Source organism: Mus caroli, unplaced genomic scaffold (genome assembly GCF_978045245.1).
Source record: "Mus caroli unplaced genomic scaffold, Mus_caroli_1 scaffold_7, whole genome shotgun sequence".
NCBI classification, from domain to species: Eukaryota; Metazoa; Chordata; class Mammalia; order Rodentia; family Muridae; genus Mus; species Mus caroli.
The window spans coordinates 32007348-32024770 of NW_028227262.1; the positions used below are offsets into that span (position 1 = coordinate 32007348).

Here is a 17423-nt window from a genome sequence, read left to right on the forward strand (position 1 = left end):
CTAAGAACCATGACCCCACTAGCCATGGCTGGTTGGCTGGATTTCCAGTCTTTGGGAGGATTTCCTTCCTGCTGAGCAGGACTTAAGTTCAAATAAACAGCTATAGGTAATCAACAAAATATATCCCCTTATTGAACCATTAGGGATAGCTTGTTAGGCTGGTCACATTTATGGTTTGTAAAAGTCACAGCTGAGTATGGCTACTGATTGTGTTCCTCCTTTAACAGCTTGCTTAGCACTTTCCAGTATTGTGAAAGCCAGTCCTCAGAGAGAAGGCTTTCAGGTCAAATCTAGATTGAATTCTCTGAGTCCTATATTCAAAGCCTTTGGTGTTTCCAGCAATATGAACTCACCTTCAACTTTTGAGAGGCAACCAAGGGCAAGAGCAACAGCCAATAGTGTTTGGAAGTCTTCTAAATTCCCATGGCTATAGCACTATATTTAAACCTATGGATGGGAAATTTCCCCACTCTTGATTACGCTGTAGTGCAAAAAGAATTCCTGGCTCCTTGTTGCAGAGCTGATTCATGCCATTTTGTTGTTACTTTATGGAGTTAAGGAACATGATTGTAAAAAATATTCCCATGACTGACAATTTGAAAGGTTTCTGATACCAACTAGGATTTTTTGGAGGATATATATATATATATATATATATATATATATAAATGTGTGTGTGTATTGCAATCTACTGATTCTATTTTGTGTTGATTGTGTATATATTTTTAGAACTGGCCACCTGGGATTTGATAACTACCTAGAGGAAATTATCTATGCAGAAGGGTAATTCTCCCAGTCTGAGGGTTTTTAATAGCCCAGGACCTTTTTTTGATTCCAGATAAACTTTGGGAGAATTTGTTCTCTTTCTTTTCTTTTTTCTTTTTTTAAATCCCATTTTGTAAAACAACAGCCAATCAAAATGCAGTTATGCAGCCCAGTCCCAGTGGATTTATCTACAAAACAATTCCCACAGCTAAGACTCAGGGAACCTTCTGGAAGAGGTGGCAGAGGATTATAAGAGCCAGAGGATCAAGGAATTTGATGAGATGGGGTTTGATTGGGATTTAATTATATTCATAAGTAGTTTGTGGTAGAATAGTCATTTTCACAAAACTAGTTCTTACAATTCGCTAATGGGATGTCTCTTCATTTCCTGCTCTTTGTCAAGCTCTTCAGAGACTTACTATATCATTGTAGAAGTCTTTTACACCTTTGATTTAGCTATGCTCCTAAATACTTTTATTCTCCTTTAGGTTTTGGTGAATGGAAGGTGCCCCTGATATCTTTCCAAATGTGCTTGCTGGTGATGTATAGAAAATCTACTGATTTTTGTGAGTTGATTATGTACACTGACAATTTGATGAAATTATTGATCATTTCTGGAAGTTTTCAGGTGGAACTTTTGAAATCTTGTATGTTTACTATGTCATCAGCAAATAGGGACAGTCTGGTTTCTTTTCTGATGTCTATCCCTTTAGTGTTCTTCTCTTGCCCTGTTGTTCCAGCTAGTGCTTTAAGCAATATGTTGAAAAAGAGTGGAGCTTTCCAATTTGTATCCCTTTGACCTCCTTTTGTTGTCTAATTGCTCTGTCAAGGGCTTCAAGTACTATATTGAATAGGTAGGGAGAGAGTGGGCAGCCTTGTCTAGTCCCTGATTTTAGTGGGATTGCTTCAAGTTTCTTTCCATTTAGTTTGATGCTGGTTACTGGTTTGCTGTATATTTCTTTAACTATGCTTAGATATGGGCCTTGAATTCCTGATCTTTCCAAGACTTTTATCATGAAGGGATGTTAAATTTTGTCAAATGCTTTCTCTACAGCTAGTAAAATGATGTTATGGTTTTTTCTTTGAGTTTGTTTATATAGTAGATTATGTTGATGAATTTTCATATATTGAGCCATCCCTACATCCCAGGGATGAAGCCTACTTATCATGATGGATGATCGTTTTGATGTGTTCTTGGACTCAGTTTGCAAAAATTTAATTGAGTATTTTTGCATCCATATATGTAAGGGAAATTGGTCTGAAGTTCTCTTTCTTGGTTGTGTCATTGTGTGGTTTAGATATAAGCATGATTGAGGTTTCGTGGTGGGGTTGCAAGCTGGTACAACCACTCTAAAAATCAGTCTGGCAGTTCCTCAGAAAATTGGACATAGTACTACCTGAGAACCCAGCAATAGCACTCCTGGGCATGTACCCAGAAGATGCTCCAACATGTAATAAGTACACATGCTCCACTATGTTCATAGCAGCCTTATTTATAATAGCCAGAACCTGAAAAGAACCCAGATGTCCTTCAACAGAGGAATGGATACAGAAAATGTGGCTCATTTACACAACGGAGTACTAAAAACAGTGACTTCATGAAATTCTTAGGTAAATAAATGGAACTAGAAAATATCATCCTGAGTGAGGTAACCCAGTCACAAAAGAACACACATGGTATGCAATCACTGATAAGTGGATATTAGCCCAAAAGCTCAGAATACCCAAGATACAATTCATAGACAACATGAAGCTCAAGAAGAAAGAAGACCAAAGTGTGAATGCTTTGTTTCTTCTTAGAAAAGGGAACAAAATACCCACAGGAGGAGATACAGAGACAAAGTGTGGAGCAGAGACTGAAGGAAAAGCCATCCAGAGACTGCCCCACCTGAGGACTCATCCCATATACAGTCACCAAACCCAGACACTATTGTGGACATCAATGAGAGGAGAGGCCCTTGGTCCTTTGAAGGCTAGATGTCCCAGTGTAAGGGATGGCCAGGGTAGGGAGGTAGGAGTGGGTGGGTGGGTGGGTGGGTGAGCATCCTCATAGGAGCAGGAGGAGGGGGATGGGATAGGGGGTTTCTGGAGGGGAAACAAGGAAAGGGGATAGCACTTGAAATGTAAATTTAAAAAATCTAATAAAAATTTTTAAAAAAGAAAAGAAAAGAAGTGGAGCTAGTGGATATCCTGTCTTGTTCCTGATTTTAATGGTATTCCTCATGTTTTTCTCCATTTGGGATGATATTGTCTCTGTGTTTTTCATATCTTTACTGTTGAGGTATGTTCTCTCCAAGCCTACTCTTTCTAGGACTTTTATTATGAAGGCGTGATGGATTTTTGTCAAAGGTTCTTTGTTGTTGTCTTTGTTGTTTGTTTTTGCATCTATTGGAATGAATATGTGAATTTTGTCTTTTAGTTCATTTACGTAACATAAGACATTTATTGGCATGCATATGCGAATCTTCCCTGCATCTTCAATATGAAACCAACTTGTTCATAGTGGATAATCTTTTTGGTTATCTTTATTCAGTTTGAAAGTATTTTATTGAGAATTTTTGAATCTATGTTCATTGCGGATGCTGGCCTTTATTAGTTGTGTATTTACATAGTTTTGGCCTTATAGTAATAATACTGTCATCATAGAGAGACTTTTGTATCATCCTTCTGTTTTTTATTTTTCTTTTTTACTTTAAGGATTCCCTGAAGGTCTTCTCTGAACATCTTGTTGAATTCTGCTGTTAATTTATCTCAACCTGGAAATTTTTTAGTTGGAAAAAATTATTCCTCTTTTAATCCCTTCATTTATTATGGATATGTTTAGGTTGGTTGGTTTTTTGTTTTGTTTTGTTTTGTTTCTTTTTTGTTTGGTTGGTTTTGTTTGTTTGTTTTGTTTTTGGTGTGATTTTGTGGTTTGGCCTAATCTAGAAAAAAATTCACCCATTCTCTTAGATTTTCCAACCTAATTGCGGAGAGTTTTTAAAAGCATTCCTTTATACTGTTTTGAATTTCTTTGGTGTCTGCTGTATTGTTTCCGTGTTCATTTCTGATTCTGGCACCTTGGGTCCTCTTTGTTTCTTTGGTTAGTTGGGCCACAGGTCTGTTGATCTTGTTGATCTTCTCAAGGAACCATCATTAGATTCACTGAGTCTTAGTCTCTTTTCTTTGTTTCTTTGGTTAGTTGGGCCACAGGTCTGTTGATCTTGTTGATCTTCTCAAGGAACCATCATTAGATTCACTGAGTCTTAGTCTCTTTTCTTTGTTTCTTTGGTTAGTTGGGCCACAGGTCTGTTGATCTTGTTGATCTTCTCAAGGAACCATCATTAGATTCACTGAGTCTTAGTCTCTTTTCTTTGTTCATATTTCATTAATTTTGGTTCTGATTTATATATATACATATTTTTTTTTCACAATTTCTTGATGTCCAGTGGATTGGGTTCAGCTTGTTTGGGATTGCACCAGTCATTTATTTGTGCTTTTTTTTTTTAACCTATTTTAAAATGTAGGTACCTAGAGTTATAAATTTCCCTCATATAATTGCTTTTTAAAATTAAACATTTATTAATTTATTTTATATGACTATAACATAGCCATCTTCAGACACACCAGAAGAGGACGTCAGATCCCATTACAGATGGTTGTGAGCCACCATGTGGTTGCTGGGAATTGAACTCAGGACCTTTAGAAGAGCAATCAGTGCTCTTAACAGCTGAACCATCTCTCCATCCCCTATAATTGCTTTTAATGTTTCCCACAAGCTTTGTTGTAACGTATTTTCACTTATTTCTAGGAGAATTCTTATTTCTTTCTGGATTTTTCTTTTCTTTTCTCTTTCTTTCTTTGTTTCTTTCTTTGTTTCTTTGTTTCTTTCTTTTTTTTTTTTTTTTTTTTTTTTTTTTTTTTTTTTTTAGACAGGGTTTCTCTGTGTAGCCCTGGCTGGCCTTAACCCACTGAAACTCACCTGCCTCTGCCTCCCAAGTACTGGAATTAAAGGCATACACCACCACTTCCTTGGTGTCTTGAATTTCTTCTTTGACCTATTCATCATTTAGTAATGAGCTGTTTACATTAGTTTGTGTACTTTTAGAGATTTGCTTGCTGTCGGTTTTAAGTTTTAGTGCATTATGGTCAGATAGAATCAATCTCTCTGAAGTGGTAAGGTTTATTTCATTCCAAGGTATGATCTACTACAGAGAAGCTTCAGTGTTCTGTCAGGTGGAATGTATATTCTTTGCTGTTTGAGTAGAAAAATCTGTGAATATATTAAATCCACTTAATGCATAATGGCATTTAATTCTGATATTTTTCTGCTTGATTTTTATTCTTCTTTAATAAAGAAGAAGATAACTGAAATTGCTTACTATTATTGGGTTTGTGATTATCTGTATCTTTAAGTCCATTAGTACATTTTATATGAAATTAGGTGCACTTGTGTTTGATGCATGTATGTTTACTATTCTAACATATTCTTGATTAATTGATTCCTTAATTAGAATGAAGTGCCCTTCTTTGTCTCTTCTGATTAGTTTTAGTTTTAAATCTGTTTTTTTCAGATATTAGAATGGCCATGCCTGCTTGGTACCTGGTCCCATTTGATTGGAATCCTTTGGTCTGTCCCTTCACTCTAAGGCAGTGCTTATCTTTAAAGCTAAGATGTGCTTCTGTGGAGGATGTGGAAGCCAACCATGTAAAGGAACAAGCGGGATGGAGATTGAGGTGCCACGGGCTCCTGTGACTCCTTGAAGAGTCCTGATCTGCTGTACACAGCATTAGCTCTAAGATGGCCTCCAGCATACCTGTGACAAAGCAAAAAGCAACAGAGGCCAGGACAGTGGCCACTTCCCACTTCTTCACAGAAGTCCTCACTGGAGACAATACTCCTCCTACTCCTTCTGAGTTACCTCATTTGGCAGGGCTATCATTGGAGAATGGTGACAGTACTGCAAGATGCAATTGGCCAAAGATTTAGGGGCTTGGGATTGGCTCAAACACTGTATATATTCTTATGGGCTGGGCAATAAACTCAGATCTGCACCCTGATGCTGGTCTCCAGAGTCAGATTTCCCAGGATTCTTCACATGACTCTTATCATCTCTCACCCCCCATCCTTGGTCCTTTTCCCACACATTTCTTGTAAACAGCAGATATATGGAGTTTGTTTCATGGTCCATTCAGCCATCCCATGTCATTTGATTGGAAAATTGAGATCATTAAAACATAAAGGTATTACTGAAAGGCATGCATTGATTACGTTCATTATGCTGTTGTTTTCAGTGATGTTTGTGCTCTCAGTGGTTTGTTTGATTTTTAGTAACATAGTTTTGTTTTCTTGCTACAGGGTGTTGTCTATGCTCATTCTTGTGTCAGTCCAACATATTATTTTCTATACATTTTTTAGGTTTAGTCTGTTGGATATGGTTATATAGTTTTAGGTTGTTTATAACATGAAAAATTTTCCCTTCTCCTTTAACTATAGCAGAAAATTTTGCTGAGTATGCTAGTGCTAGTCTAGGTTGACTGTCTTGGTCTTTTAGGACTTGAAACACATTGCTTGGCATTCTCTGGCTTTCCATTATTCCCATGAGTTTTTCCTTTATGTGTCATTTGTGGTTTTTTTTCTTGCAGCTTTGTATACTCTTTCTTGGTTGTGTATACTTAGTGTTTTAACTATGCTATGACATGGGGAGTTTGTTTTTTTGTTTTTTCTGCTCTTGTCTAGTTGGTGTTCTCTATGTTTCTTGTATTTGTGTATGTGTGGCTATTACTAGTTTTTGGAAGTTTTCTTCTATGTCCTTGTTGAGGATCTGGCCTATCCCATTGACCTGGAGTTGTTCTCCTTCATCTATGACTATAGTTTGAAGATTTAGTTTTTTGATGGTTTTCCACATTTCGTCGATGTTCCTTTCCTGTGTTGTCAATTCTTTTCATATTCTTTTCTTATTTGCTCTAAATCCTCTACTTTATCTACATGCCCTGATATTCTATTTTCTGTTTAATTCATTATGCTAATAAGGCTTTCCCTTGAGAGAGTCTTAGTTAGATTACCAGGTTTTTCTTTTTTTTTTCTTTTTTTTTAATTTTTAATATTTTTATTACATATTTTCCTCAGTTACATTTCCAATGCTATCCCAAAAGTCCCCCATAGCGCCCCCCACTTCCCTACCCACCCATTCCCATTCTTTTGGCCCTGGCATTCCCCTATATTGGGGCATATAAAGTTTGCAAGTCCAATGGGCCTCTCTTTCCAGTGATGGCCAACTAGGCCATCTTTCGATACATATGCAGCTAGAGACAAGAGCTCAAGGGTTCTGGTTAGTACATCATGTTGTTCCAACAATAGGGTTGCAGATCCCTTTAGCTCCTTGGGTACTTTCTCTAGCTTCTCCATTGGGAGCCCTGTGATACATCCAATAGCTGACTGTGAACATCCACTCCTGTGTTTGCTAGGCCCCGGCATCGTCTCACAAGAGACAGCTATATTTGGGTCCTTTCAGCAAAATCTTGCTAGTGTATGCAATGGTGTCAGCGTTTAGAAGCTGCTTATGGGATGGATCCCTAGATACGGCAGTCTCTAAATGGTCCATCCTTTCATCACAGCTATGAACTTTGTCTCTGTAACTCCTTCCATGGGTGTTTTGTTCCCAATTCTAAGAAGGGGCACAGTGTCCACACTTCGGTCTTCATTCTTCTTGAGTTTCATGCGTTTAGCAAATTGTATCTTATATCTTGGGTATCCTAATTTTGGGCTAATATCCACTTATCAGTGAATACATATTGTGTGAGTTCTTTTGTGATTGTGTTACTTCACTCAAGATGATGCCCTCGAGGTCCATCCATTTGGCTAGGAATTTCATAAATTCATTCTTTTTAATAGCTGAGTAGTACTCCATTGTGTAAATGTACCATAATTTCTGTATCCATTCCTCTGTTGAGGGACATCTGGGTTCTTTCCAGATTCTGGCTATTATAAATAGGGCTGCTATGAACATAGTGGAGCATGTGTCCTTCTTACCGGTTGGGACATCTTCTGGATATATGCCTAGAAGAGGTATTGCTGGATCCTCCGGTAGTACTATGTCCAATTTTCTAAGGAACCGCCAGACTGATTTCCAGAGTGGTTGTACAAGCTTGCAATCCCACCAACAATGGAGGAGTGTTCCTCTTTCTCCACATCCTCGCCAGCATCTGCTGTCACCTGAATTTTTGATCTTAGCCATTCTGACTGGTGTGAGGTGGAATCTCAGGGTTGTTTTGATTTGCATTTCCCTGATGATTAATGATGTTGAACATTTTTTCAGGTGCTTCTCTGCCATTCGGTATTCCTCAGGTGAGAATTCTTTGTTCAGTTCTGAGCCCCATTTTTTTAATGGGGTTATTTGACTTTCTGGAGTCCACCTTCTTGAGTTCTTTATATATATTGGATATTAGTCCCTTATCTGATTTAGGATAGGTGAAGATCCTTTCCCAATCTGTTGGTGGTTTTTTTGTCTTATTGATGGTGTCTTTAGCCTTGCAGAAGCTTTGCAGTTTCATGAGGTCCCACTTGTCAATTCTCGATCTTACAGCACAAGCCATTACTGTTCTATTCAGGAATTTTCCCCCTGTGCCCATATCTTCAAGGCTTTTCCCCACTTTCTCCTCTATAAGTTTCAGTGTCTCTGGTTTTATGTGAAGTTCCTTGATCCACTTAGACTTGACCTTAGTACAAGGAGATAGGAATGGATCGATTCACATTCTTCTACATGATAACAACCAGTTGTGCCAGCACCATTTGTTGAAAATGCTGTCTTTCTTCCACTGGATGTTTTTAGCTCCCTTGTCGAAGATCAAGTGACCGTAGGTGTGTGGGTTCATTTCTGGGTTCAATTCTATTCCATTGATTACCAGGTTTTTCAATTCCATCTTCATTTGGCTTTAATTATCTTCAATGCTTGTATCTTTTTATTAAGTTCTGCTTTCAGATCTTGGATTGTCATGTCCAACAGCCTGACATTTGTGTTTTCTTGGGCATAACTCAGGCATTTATTCTCCTTCAGTTCACTCTTCTTAGGTTCATTGAGCTATTTCTTTGTGTCTTCTTCTTTAACTCATTGAATTTTTTATCACTATATGACTCTTCTTCTAAATCCTGTGTCCTAGGCTTTATCTAGGTAATTCCCACTTTCTATAGTACTGGTGGATTTTGGTAGGGAGATATGGCTTTGCTTTTTTTTCATATTGTTTATATTTATTGTGATGAGATCTGGGCAAGTGGACATATTTTGTTAGTTCATTGCCTCATACAGACAGAGAAGTTTGAGGTAGACCATAGAACGTGTAGGCCAGGTAGAACATAAAATTGGATATGGCTTAGATTGAATAAAGTTGGGTGGGCACAACTGACTAAAATGGACACATGCTCCTATCTAATCCAAAAGCTAGCTCTAATTGATAATCACTTGCAAATACAAATTTAGTTTTCTGCTTCCAGTCAGCACCAGCACCAGGCCACCTTGGGTCCAAACTCAGCGAACAGTCCCATGGTCCCCAGAGGACTCTCCACCCCCCTAGGCACCCTAGCACACCCAGGATCTTAGGATCACTGGTGAGTGGAACAAACATCTGTTCCAACAGAACCAGAGTGCCTGGGGCCAGCTGGAGCATGGACACAAAACTCCACATGCCCAGTGATACACGGCACTGGTCTACCTTGGTTTCAAACTCAGTGGACAGCCCCATAGTCCCCAGAGGAGGAACCACTTCCAGGCACTCTAACACGCCCAGGATCTTAGGATTCCAGGATTCAGGATCCCAGGATCTCAGAAGCTTGGTCACACCAGCATCTCGGGGTCTCAGAGAAAGCTTGACTGCCAAGAACTCTGACACACCCAGAATCTCAACATCACAGGATCCCAGAATCACAGGATCACAAAGAAAGCTGGCCTCTAAGGAGTTCTAACTCAACTGGGATTACAGGAAGGGCAGACTCCAATCAGATATATTGAGGGTAGGGAACACTTGAGATAATCAGATGGCAGGAGGCAAGCATAAGAACAGAAGCAACAGAAACCAAGGTTACTTGGCATTATCAGAACCCAACTCTCCCACCATAGCAAGTCCTGGATATACCATCACACCAGAAAAGCAAGATATGGATCTAAAGTCACTTCTCATGATGATGATGGGGGACTATAAGAAGGACATAAATAACTCCCTTAAAGAAATACAGGAGAACACATCCAAACAGGTGAAAGAATTGAACAAAACCATCCATCTTGTGCGTGCTCTGGCTCGCCAGCAAGAACAACGCTGCAACAGGATCCTTCCGCACACGTTTATTGGAAGAGACCCTAAGCCCTGAACTGGTGCTGCTTATATAGGCCTAGGAGAGGCATGTCTCACACCCGGACTGGTTGTGCTTGGGTTATGCTTATCACCTCATTTGCATGCCTACATCTGATTGGTTAACTTGTCTCTCATCTGATTGGTTAACTTGTCTCTCATCTGATTGGTTAATTTTGGTTAATTCTCAAAACCTCATCTTGGCAAAAGAACTTTACTGCCTATGTATGCGTGGTGGCCAGCAGAAGCCAGAGCCACCCTGCAACAGCACATGTGGCTTCCCATATCTCCCCCTTTTTGTTTTAATAAAATGAGGCTGGACTAGGCCTGTGCAATTATGTCCATCTTCCGTGGCTCCTGTTTTAGGTCGTTCCTCTAATGTCACAGCCTTACCCATCATAGGGTAACCTTATCGCCACCAGGCCCCATGTCTTAGGTTGGTCTGTGCATGAGGAAAGTTGCCCGTCTCTGGATACTGCAGTGCTGTGTGACAGTAACTGCTAAATGACCTAGGGTGAACTCTACAAAAGAGGTCAGCCAAAAAATGAATTAGTGGGGAAATCATGATCACCCTATCGCGTGCAATGAGGAAACCTCAGCGATGTGCAAGGGCTGATCAATGATCGTTGAATCTCTCTCATCCCAGTGCAATGGATCCATAAATCCATGGGGTGCAAGAGCAGAGAACTCAGATGCCGACTAATTCTTGAGCATAGATAACCAAACTTCACGGGAGGCGCCATTTTCAATAGCTAAAAGTGCCTGAGTTATAATCACCTTGTCACGTTTTTGTTGGGTTCTGAATTTGCATATCAACCAGAGCATGAACACCAGTCCACAGCATATGGCAGCACCAAACAAAATCACTCCCACCCATTCCTTAAAGTAAGAAAAAGCAGAGGTAAGCCAAGAGGTAAAATTGCCAACAATGATGGGTTCTATTCGAGTTCCATTAAGGCTTAAAATCTGGCATTAGATGTAAAGAATTGAGGAAACACCCGAATGCGTCAACGGCATGGTTTCAGGAACACAGAGCTCTTCAGTTCTCACTAGCAGGAGCACCTCCAGCCACAGGAACATCCACGTCCTCATAGCTCTGCTTGTTTTGAATTGCTCTGGTCAGCCGTTCTGGGACCCACAGCTGTTGTCGGTGATCCTGAGGAAACACACAAACAGACCCTCTCCCCCAAACTCTTAATAAGAGTGCTCCTCTCTTACCTGATTCAGTGCCTCATTGTCTCTCTGGAGTTCTGCAACACCGTCAACACAGGTGGGCAATGATTTCCACACCCTTATGGCAATCTGATTCACCTGCTCAAACACCTGCACTGGATATCCTGTCTGTTCTTGTGCAAAGCGACCTTGACCAAGCAGCATATCCCTATCCCATGCTGGATTTCCTGCAGCAGAGTTAGCCGCTGCCTGTTCATTTGCAAATTCAATAAGGAAGGCTTTCCTATCTAAATACTGCCTAGGTGAAAGGCATGCCTTCACCAAGACTGCCCAATCAGAAGGCGTCATGCAGTGTCTATTCAAGGCCTCTACTTGAGCCACCATATAGGAGGCAGTTAAGCCGTGCATCCACACGGACTCAGCCAAATTCCTGATACTTTGAAATCTAGAGGCTCATGATATCTCTGCTCTGCTTGGTCAGTGAAAATAGGACATCCCAGCAAGGAGAATCTAACCTCTCTCCAAACCTCCAGACAGAAGGTCTGCCCATAGGTGGCTGCCAAGGAGGCATGGGGTGGGGGGGAGCAGAAGCTAATTCACCTTCCTCTTCCACCTCGGCTCTTTTATTTTGTCCTTTCTGTCCACCTGATAACACTGTCTCCTTTCTTTTTCTTTTTTCTTTTTAAGCCCTTCTCCTCTTCCGACATACTCTCTTGTTGCTCTATAAGGATTTTCTGACCTGTCTTAACTGCCTCTACACACAGTTTCAAACAGTAACAGAGTCCATATATCAGAACAAACAAGACCAAAACTATCAGACCTACCCACAAAAGGTCAATGGGAGAAAAAAAGCATAACTACACAGCGAGGATCTATTGATCACTACACTGAGGTTATCATAGTTCCTTAACTTGTCCCAAAACCGTGAACCTTAACTTGTCCCAAAGCCGGGAACCTTAACTTGTCCCCATGGTTTCACTTTTACTTTGTGCCTGCTTCCTGGCAACTTTATATTTGCCTCTATTTTATCCGAGGTCCTTCCCTTTTCTCTTTCCTTTTTTTTTTCTTTTCCTTTCTTTCTTTCCTTTCCTTTCTTTCCCTTCCCTTCCTTTCCTTTCCCTTTTCCTTTCCTTCACTATTTCCTTTTCTTTATCACTGATTCCTTTTATTTTTCCCCCCTTTTCTTTTCCTTTTTCTTAAAAAACACATCTCCCTTTAACCCGGGGATCAATTTGGGAGACTTACCGGTACCACCGTTCCTCAGCTGAAGAGTTCTGAATCCACACCGGATCCTTCTCAGCAGTCTGTTTTGTGGGAACACTTTATTAACCGCTCCTTCCCTGTGATGCAGTTCTGAATCCTCCCTGTAGCAGGGGGTCTTCGCTTGTGCCTGAAGATGTTTCTTTTTCCAGGTTTCCGCACCATTTCTTGCACGCGCCCTGGCTCACCAGCAAGAACGACCTGCAACAGGATCCTTCTGCACACGTTTATTGGGAGAGCTTGATTGCAGAGGCGAAAAGACCCCAAGCCCAGAACTGGTGCTGCTTATATAGGCCTAGGAGAGGCATGTCTCACACCCGGATTGGTTGTGCTTGGGTTATGCTTATCACCTCATTTGCATGCCTACATTTGATTGGTTAACTTGTCTCTCATCTGATTGGTTAACTTGTCTCTCATCTGATTGGTTAACTTGTCTCTCCTCTGATTGGTTAATTTTGGTTAATTCTCAAAACCTCATCTTGGCAAAAGAACTTTACTGCCTATGTATGCGTGGTGGCCAGCAGAAGCCAAAGCCACCCTGCAACGGCACATGTGGCTTCCCACACATCCAGGATCTAAAAATGGAAGTCGAAACAATAAAGAAATCACAAAGAGAGACAACTCTGGAAATAGAAAACCTAGGAAAGAAGTCAGGAGCCATAGATGCAAGCATAACAAACAGAATACAAGAGATAAAAGAGAGAATCTCAGGTGCAGAAGATACCATAGAAAGCATTCACACAACAATCAAAGAAAAGGTGGAATGCAAAAAGATCCTAATCAAAAAAAAAAATCCAGGAAATCCAGGACACACTGAGAAGACCAAACCTAAGGATAATAAGTATAGACAAGAAGGAAGATTTCCAACTTAAAGGGCCAGTAAATTTCTTAAACAAAATTATAGAAGAAAACTTCCCCAACCTAAAGAAAGAGATGCTCATGAACATACAAGAAGCCTACAGAACTCCAAATAGTTTGGACCAGAAAAGAAATTTCTCCCATCACATAATAATCAACATATCCAAACTTATGAGACGCAATGAAAGTAGTCCTAAAAGGAAAACTCATAGCTCTGAGTACCTCCAAAAAGAAACTGGAAAGAGCATACACTAGCAGATTGACAGCATACCTAAAAGCTCTAGAACAAAAGGAAGCAAATTCACCCAAGAGGAGTAGATGGCAGGAAATAATCAAACTCAGGGATGAAATCAACCAAGTGGAAACAAAAAAGAACTATACAAAGAATCAACCAAACCAGGAGCTGGTTCTTTGAGAAAATCAACAAGATAGATAAACCCTTAGCCAGACTAACTAGAGGGCACAGGGACAGTATCCTAATTAACAAAATCAGAAATAAATGAGAAGGGAGACATAACAACAGAATCTGAGGAAATCCAAAAAATTCATCAGATCCTACTACAAAAGTCTATACTCAACACAACTGGAAATTATGGATGAAATGGACATTTTTCTAGACAGATACCAGGTATCAAAGTTAAACCAGGATCAGATTAATGATCTAAACAGTCCCATATCCCCTAAAGAAATAGAAGTAGTCATTAGTAGTCTCCCAACCAAAATAAAGCCCAGGACCTGATGAATTTAGTGCAGAGTTCTGTCAGACCTTCAAAAAGGACCTAATTCCAATACTCCTCAAACTATTTCACAAAATAGAACCAGAAGGTACTTTACCCAGTTCATTCTATGAAGCCACAATTACTCTGATACCTAAACCACACAAAGACTCAACAAAGAGAACTTTAGACCAATTTCCCTTATGAATATCGATGCAAAAATACTCAATAAAATTCTCACAAACTGAATCCAAGAACACATCAAAACAATCATCCATCATGATCAAGTAGGCTTCATCCCAGGGATGTAGGGATGGTTCAATATACAGAAACCCATCAATGTAATCCACTATATAAACAAACTCAAAGACAAAAACCACATAATCATTTTATTAGCTGTTGAGAAAGCATTTGACAAAATCTAACGCCTGTTCATGATAAAAGTCTTGGAAAGATCAGGAATTCAAGGCCTATACCTAAATATAATAAAAGAACTATACAGCAAACCAGTAGCCAACATCAAACTAAATGGAGAGAAACTTGAAGCAACCACACTAAAACCAGGGACTAGACAAGGCTGCCCACTCTCTCCATACCTATTCAATATAGTACTTGAAGTCCTAGCCAGAGCAATTAGACAACAAAAGGAGATTAAAGAATACAATTTGGAAAGGAAGAAGTCAAAATATCACTATTTGCAGATGGATAGAATTTGGTTTTATCTTAGTTCTATCGGCGATCTAGTATCAGGTTCTCAGTCACCCAAGGAGTGTTGGATATGAGTTACGTCTCATGGGGCAGAACTTAAGTCAGATCAGATATTGGTTTGTTGCTCTCACAAGTTTGACACCACCATTGCACCAGCGTATCTTGCAGGCAGGACAGCACTGTAGACCAAAGGGTTTCCAGTGGTGTAGAATACCTTCCTGTACCAAAGATACTAGTCAGTCAGGGTAAAGGCTCTATGTAGGCATCAGATTCACTTCTCTGTGTTCCATGAATGTATAAGTATTCTCTTCAGCAATAGGGTTTTGCTGTCAGTTTGTGGAGAGGAGTTTATAGGTTTGGCAACAGCCTGGGTGTTTTGGGTGCTCCCATGGGACTCCTTTGGCTAACAACTTAATTAGATGTAGCCCACTCCCAGTATTGAAAGCTTCATTTGTTAACAAGTGATATCCAGTTGGGACTCTGTCTCCCCTATTGTTTGGCAATTTCATTTTGATTGCATATATTCATATAGCTGAAAAAAATCTTACACACACACACACACACACAGAGACGCTTCCACTGTTTCACGATTCCATACTGCCCCTTAAAGGATCCTTAATTTTAAGCTGTTCCTCTGTATTAGCCAGGGTTTTTACTCCTGCACAAACATCATGACCAAGAAGCAAGTTGTGTAGGAAAGGGTTTATTCAGCTTACACTTCCATGTTGCTGTTCATCACCAAAGGGATTCAGGACTGGAACTCAAGCAGGTCAGAAAGCAGGAGCTGATACAGAGGCCATGTAGGGATGTTCTTTACTGGCTTGATTCTCCTGGCTTGCTCAGCTTGCTTTCTTATAGAACCCAAGACTACCAGCCCAGAGATGGTACCACCCACAAGGAGACCTCCCACCTTGATCACTAATTGAGAAAATGCCTTGCAGCTGGACCTCATGGGGGCACTTCCCCAACTGAAGCTCCTTTCTCTGTGATAACTCCAGCCTGTGTCAAGTTGACACACAAAAACAGCCAGTACACTTTCCCTGTATTCCTTCCACTTGTCTGCCTCTTCACTTACCCTCCCCAATTGATTTTTCCTTTTCAGCTCCCCCAGTTCATCAATAACTATTTTATTTCCTTTTCCAAGAGAGATCTATCTGTCCCACTCCTAGCCCTTTAGTCTATACCTGCCCTCTGTGACTCTATGGATTAGAGCTTGCCTATCATTGCCCTCACAGATAATATCCAGATATAAGTGAATATATGCCACATTTGTCTTTCCGGGTCTGGACTGCCTCATCAGGATGATTTTTTTTCTACTTCCGTCTATTTACCTGCAAGCTTTATGTCATTTTTAAATGGGTCTGTAATATTATATTGTGTAAATGGACCACATTAAAAAAAACTATTCATCCATTGAGGACTATTTAGATTGCTTCCATCTTCTAGCTCTTATGAATAAGGCAGCAATGAACATGGTTGAGCAAGTGTCTCTGGGATAGGATGAAGCATCCTTTGGGTAGATGTCCAAGAGTGGTTTATCTGGGCCTTGAGGTAGATCAATTCCCATCTGCCTGAGGAACCAACACACTGACTTCCAAGTGTGGCTGAACAATTTTACACCCTCACCAGTAATGAATGCATGTTCCCCTTACTCCACATCCTCACCAATATGAGGCGCCACTTGGTTCATTGTTCTTAGCCATTCTGAAATGTGTTTGATGAAGTCTCAAAGTAGTTTTGATTTGCATCCCCCCCCCCCATAGACTAAGGACATTGAACATTTAAGTGTTTCTCAGCCATTTGAGTTTCCTCTATTGAGAACTCTCTATTTAGCTCTGTACTCCAATTTTTTAAATTTTATTTTATTTTTAATTCTTTTTTTCACTCCATATTCCATTCCCTGCCCCCACCCTCTGACTGCTTCACATCCCACACTTCTTTCCCACTCCACCCCATCTCCACGTGGATGTCCCCACCCCCGATCCCACCTGACCTCTAAACTCCCTGGGGCCTCCAGTCTCTTGAGGGTTAGGTGTATCATTTCTGAATGAACACAGACCCAGAATTCCTCTACTGTACATGTGTTGGGGGTATCGTATCAGCTGGTGTATGCTGTCTTTTTGGTGGTACAGTGTGTGAAAGATCTCAGGGGTCCATATTAATTAAGACTGCTGGTCCTCCTACAAGGTCGCCCCTTTCCTGAGCTTCTTTCATACTTCTCTTATTCAACAACAGCTTAGCTGCTACTGTTCATTGGTTGGGTTCAAATATCTGCATCTGACTCTTTCAGCTGCTTGTTGGGTCTTTTGGAGGGCAGTCATGATAGATCCCTTTTTGTGAGCACTCCATAGCCTCAGTAATAGTGTCAGGCCTTGGGACCTCCCCTTGAGCTGGATCCCACTTTGGGCCTGTTACTGGACCTTCTTTTCCTCAGACACTATCTCAGAGTAAAAGGATGAAAAAAGGTCTGTACTCCATTTTTTAAATTGGGCTGTTTGGTTTCTGATGTCCAGTTTTTCAATTCTTTATATATTTGGATATTAGCCCTCTATCGGATATCTAGTTGGTGAAGATCTTTTCACAATCTGTAGGCTGCAGATTTCTTCAAATGACTGTGTCCAT

At 40.3% G+C, this 17423-nt stretch overlaps 1 non-coding gene across 1 annotated transcript; it reads left to right on the plus strand.

Moving 5' to 3' along the window:
• The first annotated feature begins 431 nt into the window (after positions 1 to 431).
• Positions 432 to 567, plus strand: LOC115031373 (small nucleolar RNA SNORA46). The gene has a single exon (XR_003837014.1). It is a non-coding gene; the product is annotated as a small nucleolar RNA SNORA46 (small nucleolar RNA).
• The last annotated feature ends 16856 nt before the right edge of the window (positions 568 to 17423 follow it).